The following is a 24,655-nucleotide window of genomic DNA, read 5'->3' as shown; positions in this document are numbered from 1 at the left end:
ATTCAAGAACATTATTTACTTCTCTGCCAGGTGCAGACTCATTGAACTATTTTTAGTTTGCTTGTTAAAATTTCCGTTTTATGTGTTTATATTTATTTACATTGTTTGCTTCTCTGTCAGGTTTCTGTATTTATTCAAGATCATCTCTGCCATGTGCCATACCATCATTTTTTTATTTCTTGTAAGCTCTGCAGGCTAGGATGCTTCACACTGTTTATTTTCTTCCAGTTATGTAATTTAAGCTCTGCCAGGTGTGAAAGCCTCCTATACTCTTTTATTTTCCATTCCTTTCAAATGTTTACCTGCAGCTGTGGCAGGTGCACAAGGTGCAATTTCTAGTGCTTGTTTTCTTTCATTGCAATATGTGGGCAAGTGCAATATGTGGGGCAAAGTTGTTCCGAAGTGACTGTAGTTATGAAGGGCATCATAATATGGGGATTCTGGATACATTTTGAACACTTCGATTTTGTGCCTGTTAAGTTTGTTCGCATGTTCCTGAGTTGTTTTTTTTCGCATTACTTTTCCTGCTTTTCCGTATTGTGTCCATTGTGTGCATTGTAACATGTTCTATCCTCAATAGACCCGAGGAAAAATGAGGCTTGCCAGCATTCGTCCAAAGTCACTTCTGAACTAGTGTTGAATGCAGGCAAAAAAAAATTTGGGGGACGCTTGAGCTCCACCTTTAAAGGTATGATGCAACAATGTTAATGGCTCTCGTTTGTGGGTCCCTTTACAACTTAAAATGCAGCCATGTTGGCATCATCGTCTGTGATACTCGTGTGTCTTGTACACGTAACATGGTTTTTTAGTCCAGTAAAATCTACGAAGAGCAATGTCTTGTGTAGCACTTGCTGTGCATTCCACCAGTTATGTAATGTGTTTCAGCAAAGTGCAAACCAGGGCTACATCGGGCCTACAAGTATGCACAACATGCCAAACCTGTGTTTATTAGCATTCAAGCTGGCAGTCAAGATGAAGTTTTTTTTAAGGGCAAACAGCGCGTAAGACTTAGACGGAAAGCAAAGAAAACATAGGACGAGCGCTAATCCTGTGTTTCCTCTGCTTTCCGGCTGTGTCTTTCGCACTGTTCGCCTTAAAAATGTACAGCCAACTCGACCGTTTGGCCACAGTGTAAGATACAACTGTTCTTGTGCAATCTCTGCGCAGCACTCGACAAGTCATATGCAAATCACTGTTGATGCTGCATGCATTTGTTTCCCTGCTTTGTCACAGTTGGGAAACTAGTATGAACAGCTGTGGCGAAAAAAATCATTGTGACCAATGAATAAACGTGGTGCAAAAAAAAACGCTTTACTGGTGCCTAGCAGTCTCCACAGCACACTTTTCCCTCGTGCGCATTCATCAAACACATAGTTACCGCAAGCAACTGTTTGCCTAAATGGGCAGGTCGACGTAAGCAACGGCGAAAAACGCTGTACAAGGATGCATTTCACTTGTTGGACGAGCTGTTTCGGAGTGTATTTCGACTTGAGAAGAAGAAAGTGCAGTAGCTGTGCGGCAAGCTTGCTGATGCACTGAAAGGCATACTGGTGACCATTGTCGGTGTGTCGGTGGAGCAGCAGTTGGTGTGTGCACTTCATATCTTGCGACTGGAGGCTTTCAAGCACATGTAAGAAAAAGTAATTTACAAATGCTGGAATGTGGCTACCAGTGGCCAAGGGCATCATATCACACAGGGGCTCACGCACTAACACAGGGCAATGGCACTGCCCGTAGCAAGAGTGGCTGCGACAACTCGCCATTCCAGCACGGTGAGTCATTGCAGCCACAGCTGCCAGATGGTGTAGGGCTTACTGCCGGTGGTGCTGCTGTTGCCGCTGCTGCTGTCGCCGCACCATCTGCAGGTGTGCTTGCCTCTGCGAATGGGTTGTACCAAAGAGGCCAATAATACGGTCTCGCATGGCTCTACCACGCAGGTAGGTCATGCGGGATCCTGTCCCCGCCAAGTACCCGGCAAGCAGAAGTGGCCCATTGTTGTCAGGGTCATCAGTAGTGTCGTCTTCGTCTGCTGCCAGGGCTTCTTCAAGACAGATGTTGTGCAACGCAGCACATGCTGCAAATATGACCACCGCCCGCTCCGGCTCGTAGTGGAGTGTCCGGTACCTTTGAAGGCACTGGAAGAGGCTTTTCAAAACACCAATGCAGCGTTCCACAGCACATCGCATTGAGGCATGTGCTGCGTTGTACTGCCCTTCTGCAGTATTTGCACCAGGATGCCCTGACACTGGTGTGAGCAGCCACGGCTCCAGTTGATATCCACTGTCTCCTGCACGACCAAAATTTGCAGCGAAGTGTGTTGTTGCCTATGTAATAAATGATTCATACCAAGCAGCTCAAAACCAGTATACTGAACCAGAATTCATAGGCATGCAGAAGATCCATGACTAAGGGGTACCTCTGTAAGCACAGCCTTCTAGGTTAATGATGTACTGTGATATGCTACACGATAATAACGATGTGCACACCTATTTTGCCTTGGTGTTTTACGCTTGAAATACGATTCACTTTATAACAATGTTTCTTGTGCCCCTGCACCAGCAGTAACAGTAAATACACAAAAATAAATACGATACATCATACTGTTGCATGTCATCCATGTTATAACCCGCCTCATTTAGGTATGAGCCACTGCTGTAGCTTAATACGTGCTGTCGAAGTGGCCCGATGATCAATAGGCTGCTTACCCAGAAGAAACTCTCCATCCTCCAGCAGCCCGTGCTCCACCTTCCGACGCAGCCGTGAGTAGCGCCAAGAAAAGGCATCGTGACAAGACCCCGGGCAGCGAGGGTCGACCGCAAGGATCTTCATGTCTGCGTAGCAGATCTGCGAGAAACACAGGCAGACAATCTTGGACGTGAACTTCCACTGTCGAGGTCGCGGCTTTCGAACCCATGCGGTCAGAAAGCCAGTCTACTCATGATCATGGTGTTCATCGCGTAGTATCCTTTGCGGCTCCAGAATGCTGCCCGGTTTGCTGGGTCTCCCCGCGGCGCTTTTATGGCAATCAGCGTGCCGGCGACGCAGCCGACGACGCCGGGGATGGTGCCGCGGGGAAGGAAGGTCGCCTTCGCTGCCGCTTTTTCCTCGGGGTGCGCCGGGAAACGCACCCATCCATTCTGTGCGCCGACTTTGCAGATGGCCTCAGCCACACGCCGCACGCACTTGCTCACCGTCGGTTGTGCGAGGCCGACGGTCTGCTCGTTGCCGACGCACACTTGAAAGCCCCCGGAGGCAAAAAAACGGAGAGCGCACAGCACCTGCCGCCGCACCGAGAAAGCGCTCGTCCGTACGCCTCGCAGTTCGTCTGCAAGTTCGCCGCACAACCACTCCACGTTCTCCTTATCGAGTCGAAATAACCGACGGAACAGCTCGTCCGGCAAGTTTTACGCGTCCTTGTACACCGTCCTTCGTCGTTGCTGGCGCCGACGTTGCCGCTTCCGCCACGAATAAACAGCAGACGCCGCCGCCGCCATTTTCCCTCTAAAACTCTGTAGACCGACTCTTCGCGGCCGAAAAAAACAGTCTAAAACCGCGGGCATAATTAGGTGTTCAACGTCATACGTTTTTTCTTGTCCGTGACGCCATTGCAGCTTCCCGTGACGCAACTTTTCAAAATGGCGGCGGCGACCAATAGGAGCGGGCATTTTAGAGCGCTCTCAATTGTAGAGCGGTCGGAGCGAGTTCCGTAATCCGGGCCCTGAACAGCGATATTCTGCACATTGTGAGAAGGAGAGAAATAAATGTAAACCGAAACCAAGTATGCCGCGAGCAGTGTTTCCATCACTACAGTGGGCTATCACTGCAAAAGAAATGAGCTGCAGAGCTGAGCTCCAAGACAAAAATCCGCCGCTTCATGCACTCCTACTGAAGTAAATGGGAATAGAAGTATACAGCAGTGTGTCTTGCTTTTTGCGTGAGAGAGTTCTGTGTACTTTAAGAAAATCGCGTATGCTGAGTGCCGTCTATTGCGGCTTGTGTGCTTCTAAGTCGCTCTATTCGCTCTCTTTCCTCTTTGAGGCATCCGCATATAAAGATGAACATGCAATTTATATGTTGTAGTTATCATTCTTGTTCTCCAGGTGGTATTGCACACGATATTTCATGCATGCAATAATCTGTGTTAATGTTTCCCTCTCGGAATCTTTCGTGAACTTTCGCGAGCTGACTGGTCACGAAAATTTAAGCAGAACACAAAAAAGACAGCCCAGAAAAGAAGCATCGGAATGTGTAACCTTTCTTTGTTACATTGTTTGTTCAGCCCTTATGTTATGCTGGCCTCCTGCGCGGTATCGCTTTACAGCGCGGAGGAACTCTGAAGGCTGGCGATGCGAACTAGAAAAAAGGAAGAAAGTGATGAAACTGTTCACATCGGAAATGATTCCCACGTTCACAGGGTTTCTGGGCTGTAAAAAGCTTGCAAGCTAGTACCAGATGGTGTGGTGCTCTCTGCCCAGCCACATGCTCACTGGTCTTCAAACTATGCTACAAAAAACTCCGGCAATCTGGAGTACACTACCCTCACTAAACCCTACCCTTTTTCAAGCACAGGTACACACCCACCTGGCCATCCCCATGACCATTTTCTTCATTCACGCTCGTCTGCACCTCCACAACTACCAATTTGAACGCCCTCTCTCTCCCCCTCCCTTTCTGGAGTCCCAAATAGCCCGTTTCATACGAAAATATGGAGCGATCCTCTTCTTTCCGTCTCGCAAATCTACAATGCCCTTGTTACCCTAGCGCCCGTCTTCTCCACTGGCCGGTACTGTTTGCTTAGACGTCCCTCGCCTACCAGCTCACCATGGCCCTAGTGGCGGCAGAGTGGCGATGCGTAGGCAAAATCACACTGGCGAGTCGCAGAGGTCGAGCGACAGGTTTAAACCGATTCGATACGCTCCCTCAACGCGTTTCTAATGCTCTGGAAGGCGTAACTGATTTACCTAATTTGTCAGCGCGACGGCTCCGACTCGCCGGTGTGAATCAACCTTAAAGGGACTATGCAACGAATAAAACGTCACTTGTAAATGTTTTCAATGTTTAGAAATGATGCTAAGAAGTATTCACACCAAGTATGAGTCTTCATAACTGAGCTGGCAGTTTATTATGAACTTTTAAAAACCGTGTTTTTTTAAATTCACGGGCCGATTGGTGTGCTCGTAGTGACCGACTTTGGAGCTAAAATCGTGGAAGAAAGAAGTCACACTTCCCATGACGTTGCCAGGCAACCACACGTTCTCATTCGCTGGAGCCACGGCAGCCACGACGTCACGGGCACACTTCCGGTAGCCGTGAAAATCTTCTCCTCGCGCCGCCGCGCGACCCTTGCGGGCAAGCGCGAGGCAGGGCATTGCCTTCACGCATATGTTTTCAACTTTCCTCTGCCGCCTCCTTCTGTCGGGAGTTCCGGAGCAACTCTCACGGCTCTCCGTGCGAACGCATAGGACTCGATGCCCATCGCGGCCGTAAAAGCGAGCAGTCGTACCTCGAGCTCCGGGTTTATTACTGCTAATTACCACAGATGACAAGCAAAGAAACCCGACGCGCGCCGCAATTCAGGAAGGCGAAGCGACCGGAGAGATGGCGCCACGCCGCCGACGCTGCTGCGGGGGGTCTAGGAGCGATAACCGGAAGTTGCAAAATAAACGTCCTAGGATGACGTATTCATGGGCGGGGCCCAGTCCCAGAGCTGTTTTCCTTATTTTTTTCTGGTGCTCCTCGTGTACGAGTTGAGGGGGGAGAGGGGGAGCGTAATTTTTAATCGTCTATATCTTCGCTGTTGTTGATGCTAGCTCAAAAATTCTTGCACTGGGGTGACGAGTGATCGAATGCCTATCTCTCGCCTGCTTTACGCAATCTCAATTAATTTATTGCATAGTCCCTTTAAGTTCCACCTTTAATAGTATTTTTCCTCTCGCTCTCTCTCTTCGTGGCCTTTGGTTAGCCATCCTCGACTGTCAAAGAAACATCTGGATGTGCACAGGGGAAGCGCTCCCTGCAACTGCTGCAAAAATGCATTCCCTGTGTTTGTTCATACGAGCCCTTGCATTATATTGAGGTTCCTCTGTCTCCACTCCTTCCTATTCCATATCGTCTTCTTCTTCAACGTTCACGCAAATAACGTGGAAAACAATCTCCCTACCTGCACGGAGAGAAAATGCCATGAAATTCAGTGTTCGACGGAAACCCGTCTGGTCGGGCATGTCCATGGCGGAAATTCTTCAAGCGCCGACCAATCGTTTAAAAAATGACGTTCCGGCCCCGGCTTACGGGGGCCTCGTTCACAATGAAAGAAAAGAATAAAGGTAGGTTATATTGGTTTCATGATATGACGTAAACAGCGGGAGTATATCGGGGGTAGATTGCCTCCGTAGCGATTAAGCGTGTTTGCCGTCGTCTGAATATAAAAAGATTCCAGGTAAAGCCCTGTAGTCTTGCCCTTTTCTATCCAATTATCTTCCTGCTGTCCCAGTCGATGTCATGGCCCTCGGAGATAGCATGCTCAGCCAGTGCGTTGGTTGCCACGCGTTTGTTCTAGACGTCTTTGTGGTGCTGCTGAAATCTTTTGCGCAAATCGCCTGTTTCGCCAATGTGGACATGCTCACAATCAGCGCCGGAAAACCTATACACTATGCCTGGGAATTTCTCCTTCTTTATCTTGTCTTTCACTGTAACCAACGCGTGACGGATCTTTTGCGTGGGTACATGTGTGACGTCGACTTCGTAGGATTGGAATATGCGGGATAAGCTTTCACTTACTCCGGGGACATAGGGTATCGGAATTATTTTCTTCGCTCGCTGGGGATGCTGTCGCGGCGGGTGAGCAAGGCGATTCTCATGTTTTCGTATGATGGAACTGGGACAGCCCGAAGACAGCAGATCGCGGCGAACGGTATCCAGATCTGTCGCTTTCTCTTTTGGTGTAGAGCAGAGGTTTTCGGATCGTCGGACAAGTGAGGCGACAACAGACTTCTTGTGAGAGGCCGGGTGTACGGAACTGAAGTTGAGGTACATGCCAGTGTGCGTGTCCTTCCTGAATATACTGAATGACATTCCAGGGCCATGGCGTTTCACTAGAACGTCCAAAACAGGCAGACGGCGGTCTACTTTCTCTTCCGTAGTAAACTGTATGGCCGATTTTGTGCTGTTGTGGTGCAAAAAAAATGTTCTCATAGCCGATTTCTTGATTATGCAGAAGCAGTCGTCCACACAACGAAGGAAGACTTTCGGGGGCGGCGTGAAGCTTGAGAGGGCGCGGGACGCCTGTGACTCTATTGTCAAGTTCGCAGCGGTGACAAAAATCGATGCTCCCATAGCCGTACTATGGACCTGTTTAAATATGTTCTCCTGAAACTTGAGGTAGGTGTTTGACAAACAGAACTGAAGATGTCTGATGAGGTCTCGAACATCAATGGGTGTTCCTTCCGGCAGGGTTCCATCCGCTAGGACTGGGAGGAGGCTTTCTGTTCCTTCTTTGTCCGTGTTTTTTAGCGCCTGCGAAAAATGACAAACGTGCACAAACTAGCCCAATCCGCCACTCACCCGGGTGATAACAACGCACGATATCGGCGTTGTAATCAATGTCGTCATCAATCTGAAAAGTGATGAAATATGCAGTTGTTTAGATGCATCCGTGGCCGTTACGCCCATGTGATCTTTTATTACGCTGATTCCTAACCCTAAACATGCCGAACTGACGACTGCGACAATCTCCCGGTTGAATTTCGGCGGAGGCGAATTTCTAGAGGCCCGTGTACTGTGCGATGTCAGTGAACGTTAAAGAACGCCAGGGGATCGAAATTTCCGGAGCCTTTCACTACGGCGTCTCTCATAGCTTGAGTCGCTTTTGGACGTTAAACCCTCATAAACCAAACAAAATCGAATGCGACAATCAAATATTGACACACCATAAACTTCAGAATTTTCATCACATGAAGCCAAATTGCGTCCACTCCAAGACACAAGCATCTCCCGTTCATTCCATACTGAGGAGCATTTTCTTCGAAATTGGCGAAGTACAGAAATCGAAATTGGGTTAGGAAGAAAGCGAAAAACGTATTTTCTCATAAAGCAATCTCATGAGTGAGGAAGTAATTTGGTAAATTGGTTCTTGGGAAAAGAAAATTGCGCAGTATCTGTCACACATCTCGGCGGACACCCACAGCGCGCCGTAAAGAAGGGATACAGGTTGTTGAACTAAGAGAAGAAAGGAATGAAAAGGTGCTGTAGTGGAGGGCTCCGGAATAATTTCGACCACCTGGGGATCTTTAACGTGCACCGATACCACACAGTACTCGGGCGTCTTTGCGTTCAAACCTTATTTTCTCATAAATTAAATTCTGCAGGAGACGGCCGGGTAGAGCGCTCAGTCCAGGGCGCCTGCAGCGGCTACCGCAGTCTTCCTTAGCTGACACTCCGGCTCAGGGCTGGACAGGATTGCCCCGTTCTGCTCCAGCTGTGTGGGATTGTGTACGTACAGTACCACCATATTTCTTTGGCAGGCGCATGTAGTGTAATAGTGTGGCCCTTTTCACGCATGCTGGACAACTGCCTATACGTACGTGGTGGGGTGCATTTTACTGAGCCTACAGAGGCATCGGTAAGTGCATGTTAGGAGCTGGCGCCAAATTAAAGCCTGTTCCTCAGTTTATATAGGGTGGGGAGGTAGGTAGAGTCTACTAGCCTGAATTTCACTTGTAAGTTCCCCCATAGATCTTTGAAAAACCGGCCAATTTTAAATGTGCAAAATAACTAGCATTTTAAAGCTTTTCACGTTAAAGCATCCAATGCGTTACTGTTTATAAAATCTCCCGGTTTTCTCGGTTTCTGTCAAGCTCATTTTGGAATCGCTTGATTCTCAGCTCAGTCTAACGCTTGGTTTAACGCAGATTGAAACAACGGCCTCAGCATTTTGTGTTGGCGTGATTCTTCAATGCAATATGTCATAAAATTTGCATACTGACACCCTTATTAGGAAAATTGCCGAATGCACTGGTATGCTGCGCAGGGTACGTTGCCTGTTGCCTCTTAATATCACGCTTTTACTTTACAACGCTCATCTATTCCTGTCTAACCTTACCTTTTCCCAATCGGTGGGGCACGACATCATCTTCAAGCACACATATATTACATAAAATGCACGACAAAGGCCGTTAGCATATTTGAGAATGTATCGTTTTATGGTCATTATCAACCTCTTATTTCATCGTTGAAAATGGCACCAGTTACGGAACTCTACAATGCATTTTTCAATCACCGTTATGAAAGAAGCAGAAAAATACACGATTCACTGTTTAGTCAGTTAGCTAACATCAATCAAGAAATAAGTATTATATAACGCGAAGCAACGACAGCTCGTATATGCCACCTTTTAGGACAAGTTACTGTCTTCAAATGGTTCGCTTTCAAATTCCTAACTTTATTAATTCCTACAGCGAATATAGAAACCAGGCATTCATTTAGATTTGTAGAGCATCTCCTTATAATTATTGTATGTTCCAGCTTCTTAGACCAAGTGTATGTTCAAGGAGTTATATTTTGCCCGTCATCTCAATGCTTGAGACGGTTTTCAAAGCAATTTCTGCCGTAAGCTGCGTTACATTGTGTTGCTGCTATCTGTAGACTGTGGCTGCCGCTGTTTTCTGAAGGAAGTGGTACACTCCTTTGTCAAGCCAATCTAAGAATTTTTGGGTGCACTTCCTACCATCAACTGATGTAGAAATAATTGAATTTGTATTGTATTTGTCAAACTCCTCTGCTACCCTTGCCTTCCTCATCTCACCGCATCTGCCACAGCAGGCTCTTGTCCCCTTCATTTGATGTCCACTTTGCTTCTCCAACAGACCAATATATGAAAAACTTCCTGTGTGAGAGTTGAGTACTGCTGCACAATCTCACCTTAGTCTGCTCCTTTTTGTTCTCATTTAAAGTGAGGCTGGCGCTGCGGTCCTCGACGACGAGAAAAAGGAGGAAATACTCGGTCCTGTAGGAGTACCGGAGATTCCCGTGGTGGTGATTGCACCTGCGCCTGCTCCTCCTCCTGCCTCCCATCCTCCTGCAGCGCCGCCACAGCAGCAGCAGCACCGCGTGCACAAGCAGGCCACCAGCTTCGCCAACCGCCACGACATCCGGCGACAGCTGCAAGCCGGAGACATGGTACTGTGCCAGCGTTTTTCCTTGCAGTGCTCCTAAGCAACTCTTCTTGGACCCTCCCTGTGCGTTATTCAATCGCCTGTCCTTTTTCGCCGCTTCCTTAGCGTCTTTCGCGTCTCTTCTCTCGTTTGCCGATTGCAAGGAGTGGAGGTGTGAGCAGCTTAGCCGTATATTAGGCGTCAGGGCTCTCACCTCTTAACTAGCATCGTGGGTTATCTGAATCATCACAGTGTGCAGAGTGAGACTGACTGAAGACGTTTTATTGCATGGAAGGATTGGATCCCTTCACGTTGGTTATGGCCCTATGCAGGGTACAGTCAGGAATTTAAGTGATGATGTGTTCGATGGGTACCAGGGAGCTAGCGGGAGGGCAAGGCAGTACGCGACGCGCCGTCTTATTACCCACTTAAGAACCCCAGCCGATTATCTCTGATCTAATCCTCAGCTGAAGAGGTGTACCATGTGTTCAGTGAGTTTCGGCCTGGCGGGTTCACACTACATAAACCAAACGCGGCTGGTATCCCCTATGTTGCTGCCATTGTCCTTAATATGGTACGTGCAACTGTGTTCAGTACACGTCCATAAAATGTGAGAACTACTGGACTGCTGTTATCAGTAGATGGAGGCACTAAGACATGCGAGAGGCACAGTGAAACTCCTTGACAGCAAAGGCCCCCCATGTGTAAGACATGAAAGTTAAAAACAAAAGGGGAAATGCACTTCCTAGACAGCCAGGTTTTGAAAGGCTGCTCCCAAGATGCAACAACTCTCCGCTGTCCTTCAGAGCACTTCGGTAGTGCAGCAGGGGGCGAGTGTCGCGTCCTGCATTTCAGGGCCTTCCTCGCGTGGTCGAGGCGGGCATGGACCATCGACCTTACCTCGGCGTGTCCAGCAGCGCTCCGGGCTTAACGTGGGTGCTGTCCTCACTGGCCGGTGCCTTCGTCATCGTGCCCATCCTCATTGACGTCGTTGGCTTCTTCGGGCTCAACATGCGCGCGTACACTGGGAACAGAAAGGAGTAAAAAGGGAGTAAGCTGGGAGTGCACAAGAGAACAGATTGCCCCCTTTTTACTCCCATACAACCGCATTCGTGTTTAGTGTGTATTCTCTTGTTACCTTCTAGCTCTTATCGGTCTCTTTCTTTGAACATTAATTCTAGATTAGACCGACAGTTAAGCTTGATAATTGCAGAACACACGTGCTATATATTTTGGCTGAAAGCAGCTGCCTTTTCAGATTCTTTTAAAATACATATTCTGCTGTGCACTGGCCTAATAGCTGTGAACACTGAATACAGTTATAACACAGCATTAAAAATTCAGTTGCTTTATTTTTATAAGTGCTCACTTTGAAACAGAGCAGGCTGTAGTCTGTTCCGCAGATGTGGTGTAATTTTTTTTCTGAGCTTGTGACAGAATGAAACTACTTCCACACCTTTAACTACGGAAAATTAACGCATATTTTCCATTTTCTTACCTGTTAGCCACTGACGACCACCACCTCGAAACCGTTGGTAAATTTTTGACAATTGACCATGAACGATAAGCTACTTTTGCCTTTCATAACTATAGACAACAGCTGACCGTGTACACCTGTGCATTTACGCATTGTCCAGGTGGAGGGGACCGAGATCACACACAGCCATACGGTACGCATGCGGAGGAGGGCTCTCAAGAGTGCTTATGGATGACAAGTGCATGCAACCGCGACGAGACGATGCAATCTAATGTTTCACGACATCTCATCTGGTCGGGTAGTAGGTTCCCGTCAAAAGAAAATGTAATGCCGACCAAAGGTCGTTGTTAAAATGTAGGTTTCGACTTCGGCACTGAAGAATTGTTCCCTCGCACTTGAGAGATGAAGGGCTGGCCATACGACCGTCGTAGCATGATTAAATTCAAGGTTTGACAGCATCTCATCTGCTCGGTTAGCAGGTTCTTGTAGAAAGAGAAAGGAAAGCCGACGGAAGGTTGTCGTTAAAATATCAGACGTTTTGGCTTCCGCACGGAAGCCTTGTTCACCCTTCGGCCTTTTTTCGGAAGCCGACACCTCTAACATTTTAACAACTACCTTTTGTCGGCGTTCCTTTCTTTTTCAACATGGCCAGACGATGCAAATCAGACAAGGTCCGATAGGGTTGTTTCAGCCCTGTTCATTTATTTTGATCGCTTTAAGTCTTTGCTAGCGATGCTGATGCAGACATTCTGTCTCTTTTTTATTCTATACTATTGGCTTTTGCCTAACGAACGGACTGCAAAATGATGAAATGCTAAAGCTCTCTTCCAAAATTCCAGCATGAAACCGCCTTAGGCTCGTAATGCGGACTGACTCATTCCACAATCCCTAATTCATAATTCTTACCTTGTAGGCAGCATTAAATATTTCCAACGAGGCACTGTTCAGGAGAGCCGAATGGCCTCCGAGTAGGTCTTCGCCTCGGCGAATGTAGCAACAGGAAAGACGTTTCAAGATAAAGGATCAGCTGGTACAGTTTGTGCAAGAGTAACAAGTCTATGACATAAGTAACAAACACCGGTGCATCACGTATAACACAAAATACAAAAGGGAATAGTAACAATCAGCTTATAATATAGCAAAAGGAACAAAGGAACAATCACAGAATACAATTTATATTCTGCGGCAGTCAAACGTCAGACAAAATACTGCGCATAGCCTAGCGAGCTTAAAAAAAATATTCGCAATGCCCACCGCACTGCACGCATGTGTCCTTTTCCGCACAAACCAGGAAGATATATTGCTGCAAGATCTTTAGAACTGCCTTGGATTTTTTTTGTACCGAGTTTGGTGTTGTATCAGAGATATTTTAACGCGACAGCGTTAAAGGCTCCGTTCTCTAGATAAACCGGTGTCGGCGTTATTGTTGTGAATGAAAAGTCGCGGGCTTTGCTCCAGCGGGTGGTCCCCAGAGAGCAACCTAGAAAGCCGTTGGGCCGCCTAGGTCACGTGACCTTGCGGTGTCATCCCAACCTCCCGCAATCTGCCCACCGTGTCAGCAAACTGCAGTTAGCAAACTGCCCAACGTGGCAGGTGGCAGTTTAATTATTGGTCGCTCGGGATAGAGCAACCTCGGCTGCATAAGGCTTGCCGCTAGGAGCACCCGCCATCGCAGGGTAGTGGCCCATCGCTTAACGGCTGCATCACTGCGCTAGGAAGGGTACGTTGGCTCTTAAGGATCTATGAATGTAAAGTAGAAAATGACCTCCATATATGGGAATTAACCCATTACGCTATCACGTCAAACCCTTAAGGCGGAGCTTAAGTTACGCCTCCAATTTTTCCCTCCGTATTGCGGCTGCTGTTCCAACGTCGCAGATTCCGGCTGAATGGGCGCCAACGCGGTTGTTCTGGGCATGAGCGGCGGTAGGACCGCGGTGGTGTGCTACTGGAACTCGTCCGGCTTCCTGTGGGCAAGCTGTGCGCCCACTGTTACACACACCTCGTCTGCATGGGTGCGCGCGTGGACTATAACGGACTTCGACTGCAGTTCCAGGAGGACGACACCGGTATACGCATACCCATTTTATGTGCCTGCGCGGAAGCAGGCACAGCGACACTTCGGTTCAGTGCCACAAAGTACGAAGTGGCGAGTGGCAATACAACTGCGGGGCCCCTCGGCAACTCAAAACTATTTGACTTCATACCGTTTATGTAGCTCATGTCTTAACGATGATAAGAATCAGTGATGGCTGTTTTATTTAGGTAGTTTTAAGTACCGTTATTTCCATGGTGCATGGTCTCTTCCCATAATGGCTGCTCTTGAAGATCGGAGTGCCAGATCTTCCTCCATATATTCTTGTGACAAAACTATGTATCTAACTTGACAGCGCCGGCTTGTAAAGGACGAGAGCTCGCTACGTCTTAAAGCACAGCGAGTTGACTCGGTAAAGTGCTCATTCTCAATTCAGTCCAGGTTTATTTTCCAGCCGTAAATAGATAGTTTCCTTGCTAAGCATGAAATGCATGCTTTGAAGCACAGGTGCAGCACTGTCTACGATGGGTTATGGATGGATGGATGGATGGATGGATGGATGGATGGATGGATGGATGGATGGATGATGGTGTTAGCCGCATAACTGAAATCGGTCTCGAACCGGTCATGCCGCACACCACAAAACACTTCTGTTGCCGACATCGTTGCAGCGCGTAAGGAGCCAGAGACACACCACTCATGATAAGCGCTGACGAGTTAGCGACACAGGCCCTTAAGCTTAGTGTGTCTCGAGTCAAACTGACGCTCATTTACGGTTCTTGCACCGATGGAAGCACCCATAACATCTGCGACTCTGCTTTTGCGTGATAGCCCACGCCCCGGACCACCCAATTTCCGCCGCCCTCTCTCTTTTTTTACAGGTGTCCTGCATCTGTTCGCTGTTTAGCCTCAAGCTGGGGCGCCCACATACGCAATCTTGACTTGCTCGGCTACTGATTCGGGGTACCGGGGCTTGAACCCGACCGAGAGGCCGCGTTTCGATGGAGGCGAAACGCAAAGGCGCCCGTGTGCTGTGCGATATCAGTGCACATTAAAGATCCCCAAGTGGTGTAAATGATTCCGGAGCCCTCCACTACGGCACCTCTTTCTTCCTTTCTTCTCTCAGCACCTCCTTTGTCTCGACCCTTACGGCGCGGTCCAGGTGTCCGCCGAGATGTGAGACAGGTACTGCTCCATTTTCCTTTCCCCAGCAACCAATTTTCAATTTCAGCCACTTCCATGCCCCTGGGCGCCGTGGCTTACCAGTGATGAGGAGATAGAATCACTGTGCCACACGCGGTCACTGGCAACCCAATCTTCGCAGTGATCGCATGCGAAGGCCTCGAAGTCCCGCATGGTACCCTTCCACTAGCTTCGCGGCGGTTCCTTTCTTTTGCGGACGAAAATAATTGCAAGGCTCGCGCCATGTCCTCTTTCCGGTTCACGCGCGGTTTTCGGGCGATGTTCGCTCAAGACTGCCGAGAAAAGGCGCGACATCATTCCGTGCTAACGATAGGGATGTGTTTACACATATAAAGAACTTCGCAGCTGGCGCGTTGATCCGCAGGGCTCATGTGCGTCCGCGACATGGACGCCCTGAAGACGCGTCACCCACAGCTTAAGCTGGAGCTCTCTGTGCGGCTCGTGGGCTCCGGCCTGCATAACCTGACCGAGGGCACCGATGCGGCCTCGAGGCGCGTCCTGCTTGCCGACAGCGTGGCCTACTGGCTCGGAGAGTTCAACTTCGATGGCTTCGAGCTGGACTGGGACCGGCTGCCGGCGGACCTCAACCCCGTCTACGTCGACCTCGTCAGGGTGCGCTCCGCTAGTGGCCCCACTAAACATCAACATCAACATGAACCATAGTTTTGGCGCAGTACGGCTGTGATCAGGCGGGTGCTGGTGGGTGATTACGGCAGCGCCCACCAGCAGACACCAGTCCCTGGCGCACCTCTCACCTTCGCTTTAGTTCACCGTGGTACAGGTGGGAGCGCTTTGGGGGCTCCAGATTTTCGAATGGGGCGAACGTTGGTCAACATTTTTTAACAGCAGCGCCGAAGCCACTTGCGCTTTTGAAATTCTAGGAATTGACAGAGCTGCACTAGTAGCCCTCCTTACATTGCCATAACACTCCCTGCATTGTCACACTAACAGGCTCATGAGAATCGGCCGACGCAATTGAGTGAAAGGGTCTCTATTGAGCGGAAAAGGTCGCTTCTTTCATGACTTGTATCCAACCATAGTTCACATGTTTAACCCGTTTTCTGATTACCGCCAGCACTCGCATTTCTATGCTGCATGGTCTGTATTTAAAAACATTAGCGACGGGCTTACCTGAAACATCCGGTAGACACCCGTATCCATTCCAACAGACTGAGTGTAGACTTAAGTCAATTGAAATGCACATGCAAGCCGTTGATATTCCCCTCTTTTGGACCTCTGGGGACTTACTGCACCGCATTTTCTGGTTTAAAACTTACACTGTACTGTATTAGGCATGCCGCTGCGATAAACTTCAGCTTACCTTCTTTATTATTAAGTTTGATTGGTAACGTATTGACGACTTCATTAATGTTCCCGCACTCCCTGTTACTGCTCAGGCGTCATACAGCGAAAGCGAGCGTCACTACAGCACTTTCTTCATGGGCGTGTTGACATTTGTGTACCTTCGCTGTCTTGTAGGAAACACGCAAAAAGACCTTCATTATACTGCAGAAGAGAAGCACGATATAAACCGTGCAAACTATGAGCTCACCTCACACAACATGCGCACACACGTAAAACAAATCTGCACACGGCTCCACGTCGTAAACACAGTTCGCTCCTACAAAGAAATGGAAAGCCATGAAAGCGTTCTAAATGGTGTTCATCGTTAAAAGCACACTGTTAAGAAATGTTCAAAAAGAACGTCATCGAAATGGTTGTCTAGAATGATCCCCTTTCAATATTTTTTTTGCTCAGAACGTAGTGACCTGAGACTAGTAAGCACGTAACAATCCCTTTCTCTATATGCTAAGCGCTGATTTTTTTGTGCAGGCGATGCGTATCGCAACAAAGATTGCCTGCTGACGCTTGTCTGTATCGACCTGAAGTGGGGAGCTTCATACAACGTGGAAGCCCTGCCTGCATAGGTATATTGCAACGTAACCTAACCTAGCATAAGGTATCGTGCAAACGCGCTAACACCAGCTTGTTTCGTTGAAGCTGCTTATGTGTCCAGCAGCCACCGACAGTTCCGCTATCCTGATAGTAACTTAATGGAATGGCATTAGGCTGCCCCTTCTACAGTCCTGTCACTCTTAAGTTCTCTTTCTACCCCCTGCCTCAACCCAGTTCTGTCCAGGCATACCTGACTGGCTTCTTCTCTTGAAAAGAATCAGGTCGGCCTGGTGGGGCCGGCAAGGCACACTATGAACGCCTGATTTGGGCTCTGAAAGTTTTGCACTACTACTACTACTAATACTACTAATGGTACGGTAAGGTGCGGTGTATGGCATATGGTATGAATGGCAGGTTATGGTATATTACGGCACAGTGTATGGTATAGCATGGTATGTTATGGTACGGTATGGCATGGCATGGCATGGTATGGTATGGTATGTTATGGTAAGGTATGGCACGGTACGGTATGTTAAGTTGACCTGTAGAGTCGGTGTGGACGTCATGAGTTTCAACGGGGTAGCGGGAAAATTTTTGAATTCAGTTCTCCCGGTCATAAGTTCTTTTTGCTGCCGGATAAGCGTTAACATTCACAAAAGAGTCCGAGAAAAATGGGATGCAGCAGTCCTCAGCGCCCCTTTAACTTTCTCCTGAGATTTCTTCTGGGCGCTTTTTCTTAAGATGCAAAGTTACACAGTGACCTGCATTTTCACCTGTATGCGGAAAGAATTCTGGGTAACAAGGCGTCCGCGTTGTTTTAGTATGTTGCTTAAAGAGAATATTATCGAAATCGACCTGAGCTCTGTAGGGAGACTTGTGGACGTGCTCCTGGTATGATATCTGTAGTCACGTACGTTATCCTGAAGGGCTATTCTCATTAAACAGGGCGACTGATGTTCGTCTTGGCTATCGTTATCGCTTTTTGTTTCTGTATTTTTCTGTTGTCTTGGCTTCGCTAGTTCATTTCTCAGCACTCTGGTGCACGAAATGCGGTCTCCTGTTGTAAAGGCCTGGCCACACGTATTCTATAAACGCAGAAATCACGAAAGAATGTAATTTTTGTTGCTTGGCAGAGTATGCATGCTTCCAAGAACTCTGAATGGAGGCTTATCGTGGCTTCCGTGTTCCGAAAGCTATAGACGCCTATACGTGGATGAAAGTAAGAGATACAAGGTTCCTTTATAAGGCTACGCTCTCTGATTTATTTAACCACAGGAGTTTTTTTTCAAAGACCCCAAAAACTAAATCTTATCACACGATGTTATTTCAACACGAGAACTTAAGCAAGGAATTAAAGTTCTCCCAGTGAAGACGTCCGGGCGTAACGACAGGAGTTTGAAGCGTGAATTCATTCCCTTGTGTCTTTAATCGACGCTGTCACTGTCAGGTGAGGCGAGAGGGCAGGTTAAACTAATATGCGACTACTCGTCGTCACTGCCTTCATTAGGGGCAAATTGGAAATATGGTCATCGCCCTTCTCGGGTGCGATATTTTTCTAGGGGCAATCCGTATGAGGGGACCAACTTTTTCGTCAAAGAAACATCGAAAAACAAATGGTGCTGATACTACTACCTCTCCAAGGGTTACACAATATTCTCCCCTTCCCCCGCCCCCTGCTTTGGTGTATTGCGTGTCTGTACAGTGCTGCTAAACCGCCTAAGAGACGTCGTTGTTGCGCCATTCCTTGTAGCATGAGTAACCTGCTGATTGTTCACGCGTACTCGATGGAAGACACTCCCAGGACGGCCGTCCCACCAATCATCTTCAAAGAGAACCTGGTAAACGGTATTGTTTTCAGCTCCGCAAGAGGCTTTTTATTGGTGGTCATCAATGGCTACAGCGAAAGCAGCACCGAGAACGTTTCACTGAATTGGGGTGATAATGACTCCATGTTACAAGAAGGAAGCAGGCGCTATCCTCGGTTGGGCGGCCGCGGTTGTAGCGACGAGCATCTCTTCTTTCCTTCTCTGCTCACAACTGTATTCTGTCTACGCGTGCTCTAAACACGAAAAGAGTACAAATGGAGTAAGGTGTTCTCTACCGCAATCCCTCTACGGGGGATTGTATGTTGCCCGAGCCCTTGGATAAGTTTCCACCTTGAAAAATGAGGAATACTTAAGGTTGGCGATGCAAACAATTTCCTCTCCTCAAAAAATGCGAATTTCTATCAGTTAAGAATATTTTACCCGAGGTTTCAACCTCCGCTTTTTGCTAACCTCAGGACCTCTGGGGCCGCGTTTAAAAACCTCCTCCCATTGTGTACTGCGTCAAATTTCTACGCTTTGCACAAGGACTATATCACCGTTGTCTACGCAGTATATTTAGTGATCGAAATCTACTGCGGAACATGGCCAGAATATCTTGCTCCCAAAACATTTGTGCCCTATAAAAAAAATGGTAATGAAAATTTGTTCTGGGGGAAAGGAAATTGCGCAGTATCTGTGTCTCATCACGGCGGACACCTGAACCGTGCCATAAGAGAAGCGGTAAAGGGTGGACTGACCGAAGAAAGGAAGGAAAAGGTGTGGTAGTGGAGGGCTCCGGAATAATTTCGACCACCTAGGATCTTTAATGTTCACTTACATCTCGTTTGCCCCGCCGCGCTGGCTCAGTGGTTAGAGCGCTCGGCTCCTGATCGGGAGTTCCCTTGTCCGAACCCGACCGCGGCGGTCGCGTTTCGTTGGAGGCGAGACGCAAAGGCTCCCGTGTGCTGTGCTATTTCTGTGCACGTTAAAGATTCCCAGCTGTTCGAAATTATTCTGGAGCCCTCCACTACGGCACCGCTTTCTTCCTTTCTTCTTTCACTCCCTCCTTTATCCCTTCTCTTACAGTGCGGTTCAGGTGTCCGCCCATATGTCAGACCGATACTGCGCCATTTCCTCTCCCCAGAAACCAATTTCAATATTTGCGCATTTCGTCTCCATCTAAACGCGGCCGCTGCGATGGTGTTCAAACCCGGGTCAATTTTCACTTCCATATAAGTTTATTCGTGCTTAGGGTGCGGCAGACATAATGGCCCAGTTGGTGCCAGTCGACTAGCAGCCGATATAGGCAGGTATAGGAAGAAGAGCACCTTTAGCGGAAATAATGTTCGAGACATATCTCAGTCTCGAACAAAAATTCAGCGCGCAGTGCTCGGGTGCCCATAAAGCCCAATGATCCAGTTCTGATCATATGAAGAAAAGAAAGATCACGGGCCTGTCGACTGGTTCCAACTGGGCCACTAGCACTGCTGCAACATTGCAGCCGGGCGGCCGGCAAGAAATCGAAGCAGCCACTGCGCAATAGTCTAACCGTCTGAGGCATCTCTGGGAGACCAATGTGCGCCCTGCCATACTGCAGTGCCAGAATCACCACAGGCGAAAGATATGATAGGCTTCAACTGTTTTCTGTTTGCGCTTTATACGTTCCAAGCGACACGAACCGATTAGTCAAATAAAAAAATTTGTTTTAGCTGTTGAGGCCGGATTACCGGTTTCACATGGATTATTAATGCGTTTCTGCAAGCGCAAATGGCGACTGATGTCTGTCTGCATAGTAAGTGGCAAGTGGCCCACCCGCCACATCGCTTAGCCCAGGAATTCTGTACAAGCGCCGGTTTTCAGGATTGCACCTACGTATTCCCGCCCCGGTGGTTCAGTGGATAGAGTGCCCGGCTAATGATCCGGATTCTCCGGGTTCGAACTAGACCGCGGCGGCAGCATTTCGATGGAGAAGAGACGCAAAGGCGCCCGCGTGCTGTGCGATTGCGGTGCACGTTAAAGATACTCAGGTGGTCGAAAATATTCCGGAGCCCTCCACTACGGCACCTCTTTCTTCATTCTTCTTTCACTCCTACTTTTAACCCTTCCCTTACAGCGTGGTTCCGGTGTCCACCGAGATATGCGAAACAATTACTGCGCCATTTCTTTTAGTAAAAGAGCTATTTTCAATTTTACCCACGCTCTGATCCAACGTAGCATGTATGACGCACAGGTGGAGGCGTGCGAGGCGTTCCTCGGCGAGCTACGCGTCCGGCAGCGCGTAGCCCTGGCGCTGTTCGGCTACGCCTACAGGCTACGCAACAGTGGGCGCTACGAGCTGCGAGCCGCTGTCCGTGGACCCGCGCCCGCGGGACCGTTCACCGACGAGCGCGGGCTCCTCACCTATTTCGAGGTGCTTATGTCGCGTCTTTTCTACGCTGCCACCCATCCTGGTCGTCGCCATGGCCACTAATCGCTTCTTCGCACGTTTCACAATACCGCCGCCAACTGCACTTATCATCGTTAGATATACAGCTGTACCTCGTTATAACGAAATGGTTCTTTATAGTCCATATTGACCGAGCTTCCAAGGAGAATCGTCAGTGCTTAGTATTGTTCAATTTTTCGTTATAAACCGCTTCGTCATAATGAGATTCGACTGTCACTTTCTAAAATGGCCGCAGAGGATCTGTGTCCGGGAGGGTTTCGTTTCGCCCGGTGTGTAACTAGGTTGAGATGCGTGCCCAACGGTAGTTTTCCTTGCACTGTCAATTCTAGGGCTCATTTCGCCTGCTTTATCAAAGTCACTTATCTTCACTCTGCAGAGAGTATAGGAGAGGTGACTGTTAAAGCGTGGTCGTTGCTTATGCTGCCATGCTTGCTTAGCCATATTTTCCGTACGGTTTGAATAGTCGTAGTTAGCGTGCTTACCGCACGGCACGGTGCTAAACACTGCATTAGCAGACGCAACCGTAATAAACGTGCTACAGTTACACACACTCACGGCGCTTTTGCACAATGTCTATGCATACAAGATGCTCACTGACCACGTGCATGCGGTGCACGCGTGCGCAGATCTGCCTCGAATTCAGCTCCCACCTTTGGGTGTCGCTGTACAACAAGGAGGCCGACTGCAAGATTGCCGTAAACCGGGACAAAGGACAGAGGGATTGGCTACGACATGGCCACCATTCTCTACAAGGTCGGTGTGCGTATCCTAGCTCGCAACATTTGTGATCTGTGAAGGGTCGCACTCAATTAATCTACTGCTCGCCTGTAAAACATATCCGTGAAGAATGCTTTCAAAATCAGGGCGGCGCATGCATCATCAAAATCAGGCGTGGTGGCTTGCACTCACGTCACAGGTAGTGGCCGCCGTGCTTGAGACCACGTGTACAGCGAAAACCTACACACTTCTTTCCTTATCGTCACCTGCATTCTGTAAGCTATACCCCGTGCTCTTTAGCTGTGTCTTGTTATTGTAGCATCCGAAGTTCCGCAACGCAGAATTAAAGCCATAAAGCTTTCGCGGACGTATGTTCGAGCAGCTGTTCAGGAGTGGAATTTACTTCACGCACTTATGCGATAGGTAACCGCACGGGTCTATCGATAGCGCATTCAAAGCAGCTTTCGGGGTGTAAAAAACACTTCATGACAAATGAAGATGTCATGTACATGTTAACTTGTACTAGTTACACACACCATTTAAAAATATTGCCGTTTACGCTGAGCTGTGAAAATTTGGACACCTAATCATTATAAGCTGTGACAATGTGAGAACATAAGAACCTCACTGTGAGGTGCCATGCACGACTTTGCACCTGCCAGCCATGGCATATGACAAGGCTCTTCCCATAGCAGCCACTTTGCTGACTTTGTCTCCTCTCCCCTGGAAGAGGAGATGATGCTCATTTCTCCACTGCCATCTGCCAACAGTGGCAGGTCGCAGCTGTCTCTTCTATTTTCTTGGTAGGTGGCTCTAGTATATGCTAAGGTGCCACTTTTTACGTTGCTGGTCGCAAGGTGTGACACCACTGGTGAGTGCGGGGACATGGGACTCTTATGCTATCCATAAAAACCCTAAACGCAGCGGTAAATAACCTTTGCACATGACTAGTAAAACTACGCGGAGAACCACATGCGCGAAACGCGGCTAACAGCTGCCACAGAGTTTTGCGTTTTTCACCTTCATTTAAATGCGGTCGACGCGGCCGGGATTCAAGGTCGCGACCTTGGGCTCAGCAGCCGAGGCAAAATTGAGTGAGCCGTTGGACGGATAAGCCTTCAGGGTTTGTGGTGTTTACGCCTGCTAGGCAGTTAATGGTTGATGGATACTGCGCAGGTGCTGTTCGCCAAGCGAATGCGTATGGGCGGTATCGCGGTGGTGGATGTTTACATGGACGAATACAACGGCGACTACGGCATGCGCAATGTGCTGCTGGGACAGCTTCACAATGCGCTCAACGAACTGGACCGGCCCATCAAGAGGCTATTGGCGACCCTCAGCCTGCCCGAGTCAGCGTCGTCGTCAACGACCGCCGCGTCCCAGAGAACTGCTGCTATGGCGAGCATCTAGATGATTCCGGTTAGGCCTAGAGGACACATGACAATCGCTGGGTTCAGAAAACGCGAGAAAATTCACTCTGCGCAAGCATTCATTTGACTGCGTAGGGCCTCGATTACTTCGTGGACCCAGATTGAATGAATGCCACGTGGATGAAAAAAGAAAAAAAATACGTTTTACATTGAAGCCAAGATGCATGTCGGTCTTTGTAGTATGCTGGCGTGTTTGAATATATCCCGAGATGATTCATACAGCGAAAGCTGTCTGAGCAGATGGACAAAGAGATTTTACACCCCGCACATTATAATAAAGCGGACTTTTCTTCACTGACGGCGGCCGAGAAACGTCTGCTAGCAGATGGGGGAAGGCTACTGGCCACTGATTTTTTATGCGCCCAAAAAAAACAGTTGGTGGTGAGGCAGCTGTATTGGTGTACTCCAGACTTTTTACCATGTGGGGTTTTGAAATGTGCACAGAAATTTAAGAACACAGGTGCTTTTAAAGCGATAGCTTTAGAAAGTTCATGTGGCAGAACATTCGGCGTCGACGTCGGCCACAGTAAGCAAAAAATGCCCAGAGAAGCAACCTAGAAGATGGGTGGGCCAGCTAAGTCATGTCACCTTGCGGTGTCATCACGACGTGCCCACAGGACTGTGCGCAAACTGTCCACCGAGGCAGTTATAATAATGATTGTTCGAGAGAGGTTCCTGAGGAGAGCAGCCTGGATCGCATATGTCCCACCAGGGGCAGCATCGGCCATCACAGGTTAGTGGCGCATTGCGTCACCACAGCACCACTGCGCCAGGAGCGGTATGAGGACTCCCAGGGTTCTATGAATACTAAGTACAGGATGCCTAGTTCTGTATATATGGTGCATTAACCCATTAGCTTGCGCATTATACCCTTAAGGCGAAGCTTAAGTGCCCCCCCCCTGGTATTGAATTTTTTTTGCCTCATTTGAAATATGGTTATTGCATCTGAGATATAACTCTCAAACTCTGCCACTGTGGTCAAATACTACAGCAACCAAAACCCATGATCATGCATAGGAACATTCAACAGTATTTACTATACCTGCAACAGAAGTTGCCATTGTTACTCTGATGGCAGTATTATGTGCAGGTTGGTTTGAATCAGCCATGTTACTGCATGTTGCATCGTTTAACATTTACGTCACCACGCAGGAATGTGCAGGAGTGCTATATGCATTGCTGACTGCGCAGTGGCCAAAGTAGACAGTGGACAAAGCACCATGTCCATGTTCCGAAATGAGATACTGCAAACAACTCATTTCTTTCAAGCTTCATATTTCACATATTCAGGTAAAGTCAAAATATCAGAATATTTCGCGAGTGCTAATTTTTAGAAAGGATAAGTGACAAGCTGCTTAGTGCTCCTTTTTACCACATTATTCACGGGAGCAAATTTTTGCAATGTGCTGTTTATGTGATTCGCGGCAAAACGAGAAAATTTGGCCTTCACAGAAATTAAAGGTGCACTAAAGAGGAATCTCAACTCGTCTTTTTACCG

General features: G+C 48.3%; 1 long non-coding RNA gene and 1 pseudogene across 1 annotated transcript; both read left to right on the top strand.

The window, feature by feature from the left end:
- Positions 1-8,417: 8,417 nt before the first annotated feature.
- On the top strand, positions 8,418-11,172 carry LOC144101355 (uncharacterized). The gene is made up of 3 exons (XR_013307986.1): positions 8,418-8,487; positions 9,948-10,173; positions 11,004-11,172. It is a non-coding gene; the product is annotated as an uncharacterized LOC144101355 (long non-coding RNA).
- A 4,075-nt stretch (positions 11,173-15,247) lies between these two features.
- LOC144122289 (chitotriosidase-1-like) lies at positions 15,248-23,137 on the top strand (annotated as a pseudogene).
- The last annotated feature ends 1,518 nt before the right edge of the window (positions 23,138-24,655 follow it).

This window comes from Amblyomma americanum, chromosome 1 (assembly GCF_052857255.1).
Source record: "Amblyomma americanum isolate KBUSLIRL-KWMA chromosome 1, ASM5285725v1, whole genome shotgun sequence".
Classification (NCBI taxonomy): domain Eukaryota; kingdom Metazoa; phylum Arthropoda; class Arachnida; order Ixodida; family Ixodidae; genus Amblyomma; species Amblyomma americanum.
This window is presented reverse-complemented; position numbering and strand designations above follow the sequence as displayed.